At 40.4% G+C, this 2568-nt stretch overlaps 1 pseudogene; it reads right to left on the minus strand.

Moving 5' to 3' along the window:
- Nucleotides 1-923: 923 nt before the first annotated feature.
- On the minus strand, nt 924-1864 carry LOC131394204 (olfactory receptor 7D4-like; annotated as a pseudogene).
- Nucleotides 1865-2568: the final 704 nt, after the last annotated feature.

Here is a 2568-nt window from a genome sequence, read left to right on the forward strand (position 1 = left end):
TCACTATCACTCCTGATGGCACCTCCAGGGAGTTTCTTCCCCCCAAAATAAACCATGGGAGAGAAAAAGTCTTACTCTATTATATTCAGTATTATGTGTGTTTGGATCTTTGGGTGTATAGTAAAACTGAAATGATGAGAAATAAACGTCCAATAACACAGGAAAGAATAGGAAGAAAGGAAAGAAGCAGGAAGGAAGGCAAAGTGTGAAGTGATATCTCAGAGTTATTCTATGTAATATATTCCTATGAATCACCTGGAGAAACTAGCTTTAAAATTTAAATTCCTACTCTTGAAGTTGAAAATCACATCACTGTTTTCATGAAAAGTATGATAGCAGAGTTAGAATGTGGGCTCAGTGTCAGGTTTCCAGATTAGAGTCCATCCCAATTTCAATCTTTTTCTCTGAAATATGGAGTAAATGAGAAAAAAAATCTCAAAGAAATGTTGTCGGGATTACTTAAAATGGTACAGGTAAAGGAACAGGAAGAGAAGTAATATGGCCAGCACGTTGACCATGACTATTGTATGATTTTCATTCCATTTCTTCAGGAAAAACAAACACACAATCAAATTAAAGTGAAGATATCGACATTTGAGAAGACAATTTTTGGGGGAAATGATGCAATCACATGTTATAAGTGCTTCAGATCTAATATTTGCAATCTCAGGAATGGCTGTAAGAAAGCTGACCAAAGATAGAACTTCGTGGGCTACATATAGGGAAGAAAAGTCAAAAAGGAATGACTGAGGACGCTATTGAGCAGAAACTACACAAAAACAAATAAAAGGACAGTCACAGGTGCTTTGGGATTGGAAGAAATGAAGCATGACTTTTAGGGGAGAAAAGGAACCAGGAAATAAAATTCATAATATTTGCTTTGGGACCTACCATGTCCACTTAGTTCTGAGGCAAGTGACGCCTCACAGACCAGGGGCAGCTTGGCTGAGGAGCCTTCCCAGAGCCTCCTTCTCTTCCTTGTTCCTTAGGCTGTAGATGAAGGGGTTCAGCATGGGGGTGAACATGGTGTACATCACTGAGGAAATCGAGCTTCTGTGGGAAGAATTTGTCACAGCAGAACTGAGGTAGATGCCCAGGCTTGTCCCGTAGAACAAGGAGACTGAAGAGAGGTGAAACCCACAGGTGGAAAATGCTTTATATTTTCATCCTGCAGAGGAAATTCGCGTTATAGAGGAGACAATTTGTGAGTAACTGAAGAGGATTCCAGTGAGAGGAAGCACACCAAACAGGGCAGTTGCCACATACATGGCAATGTTATTGATGAGGGTGTCAGAGTGGGCTAATTTGAGAACTTGAGCCAGCTCACTGAAGAAATGCAGAATTTCAGTACCTATACAGAAGGTCAGCTGGCTTAACAGTAGAATATGAAGCAGAAAGACCTAGAAAATGATAAACCAGCACATCAGAACCAGGAGACCACAGAGCCGTGGGTTCATGGATACCACGTAGTGCAGAGGGTGACAGATGGACACAACCTGGTCATACGCCATGACAGTCAGGAGGAAATGGTCCAGTACAGCTAAAATCATAAAAAAAAATACACTTGAGTGAGGCATCCTATGTAGGAAATATCTTTTATCTGTGCCTGGATGTTCACCAGCATCTTCAGGACAGTGGTCGAGGTGAAGCCGATGTCGACGAAGGACAGGTTGGAGAGGAAGAAATACATGGGAGTGTGGAGGTGGGAGTCAGAGATGATGGGCAAGATGATGAGGAGGTTCCCAAGCACAGTGACCAGGTACATGGACAGCAACAATTCAAAGAGAAGGGGTTGAAGTTCAGGATCCTCTGAGAGGCCCAGGAGGAGGACTTCTGATACTTCTGTGTGGTTTGCTGCTCCCATGAAGCTGGTGTGTCTGCTGGAGAAGGAGGCAAAAGCAATGTTCAGTGCACATCCAACTGGCACCTGAGCTAGTCTGCACCTCTTGGTTCCAAGTTTAGGTAGACAAACTTCACCCTTTGTTAAGTCTTTCCAATGACAGTGATTCACTCAGTCAGGTGGGAGCCCATTTCTTTTTTAAATGTAATTATTTAGCCTTTTTGAAACTAAGCAGAAATACCTTTTTTCTCTGGTTCCACTGTCTACTCACTGGTTCTAGTTTCGGTTGATACTATGGACATAAACCAATTTCTTCTATGATATGACCCTTCCAAAATAGTTCAAGTCATTTAGTATGTTTTCTCTGATAATCTCCATACTTTATCCTTCAAATAGCTCTGATACTTATTAAGATGAGGGTTCTCAACTCAAATAACTTTAATTTTATGATTTGATGCTTCCTATCCATGTCATAGTTTACATCCAAGTGCCTTATTTATTTTATTTCTAAAAATGTAGTTATTGCATTTACCTTCTTTCTTGGGTTTAGAAATGCCTTTGTGCACAATAGGATCTCAGTAAATGATAAGTATTATTATCATTATTATTATGTTCTCTTTATGACAATTATATTTGGTGTCTAACTCTCCCAAAGTACAGGACAGAGATGTGATTTAGAAAATGGGATCTGGAGTCAGACTTCCTAGAATAGAAGTTTGCTCCACCAA

Source organism: Diceros bicornis, chromosome 30, assembly GCF_020826845.1.
Source record: "Diceros bicornis minor isolate mBicDic1 chromosome 30, mDicBic1.mat.cur, whole genome shotgun sequence".
NCBI lineage: Eukaryota > Metazoa > Chordata > Mammalia > Perissodactyla > Rhinocerotidae > Diceros > Diceros bicornis.